A 1,236-nucleotide genomic window follows, 5' to 3' on the forward strand; every position below is an offset into this window, starting at 1 on the left:
ACTTTTGTTGCTGACATTCTGTAGTACAGGTAACATACATGTATGTTACTTGTTACATAACTCGTTACCTCGTGATACTTGCTATTATGTATTTTATACATATATGTTACATTACTGTGTTTGCTGGGTAAGATTACACAGAAGATTATTGACTTTAAAATAAAACATTTATTGTCATAAGAATTATAACCTAACATAACGTGTTTTGTGTGTGTGTGTGTGATATATGATTTATTTAATATTAACCTTTCGCCACTGTTCCCAGGTCTTTTTTGCTCCAGGAAGGGCATTTAATATTTCAGTTACATCAGACCATAATATTTGGGCATCTTTATAGGAAAAATTTGCTGAAAATTTTGCCGACACTATTTCTGGATGTTTATTCAGAAATTCAATAAGAATTGTTCTTTGTCCATTAGAAATGTTTCCTGCTCGTTTATTTTCTGCCATCTAAAATTGAAAATATATTTACAAAGTTATAAAATAAATAAAAAAGAAGAAAGAAAAATTTTATATTTAAAAAGTTAAATTAAAATAATCAGAAATAATATAAACATAATAAAAATCTAATTTTATTTTTAAATTATTAAATAAAAAATAAAAGTTTTACTTAAAATATACTTATCAAATAAGTTTTTAATAATTACCTTTTTACGTCTTATAGGTTATAACGCTTGACAGATTTCCATAACATCACCAGAACCGCGCGCGCGAGACCGATAAGAAATAACTAAAGCACACATTTCATTGGTTGATTCACTTTACGAATATTTGGCAACAACGCTTTGGCATTCGTATACGTTCAGTTCATACNCATTAATTCGCATAGTGTTCAAGAATTAACTTTACCAATCGCATACGAAGGTTTCATGCGAAATATCGTATGCGAAATAATCGTACAAACTCCAGAATAGGCCCCCCTGGTCACTCGTAGCGCCCTCGTTCGTTGGTTAGCGGGACGGCGCGAACGGTGTAATTTCACGGGATCAGATCAAATTATTCCCTTTTTATACAATTTCATTGGTTGAAATTGTTGAGTTCACATGAAACTTTTCACGTGAAAAATTCCATGATCGATATCCAGATGATGTTTTTACTTCGATTTTCAGCCGCCAGATGTGCGATGATAGAGGAGACAATTGTGTATTGAGTACACCAAAAAGGAATTCTTTTCGAACCCATTATGAACAGGAAAAGGACTTCCTTCAGAATACTTTAATTTGATCCTATAAGAAG

At 31.6% G+C, this 1,236-nt stretch overlaps 1 long non-coding RNA gene across 1 annotated transcript; it reads right to left on the bottom strand.

Annotated features, from left to right (window-relative positions):
- Positions 1–127: 127 nt before the first annotated feature.
- On the bottom strand, positions 128–859 carry LOC105570031. Its single transcript, XR_001009562.1, has 3 exons — positions 648–859; positions 247–450; positions 128–152 (listed from the first exon to the last, which is right to left on the bottom strand). It is a non-coding gene; the product is annotated as an uncharacterized LOC105570031 (long non-coding RNA).
- Between the last annotated feature and the right edge of the window lie 377 nt (positions 860–1,236).

The sequence above is a fragment of the Vollenhovia emeryi genome, unplaced genomic scaffold (assembly GCF_000949405.1).
Source record: "Vollenhovia emeryi isolate VEMERY1.0 unplaced genomic scaffold, V.emery_V1.0 DF950194.1, whole genome shotgun sequence".
NCBI classification, from domain to species: Eukaryota; Metazoa; Arthropoda; class Insecta; order Hymenoptera; family Formicidae; genus Vollenhovia; species Vollenhovia emeryi.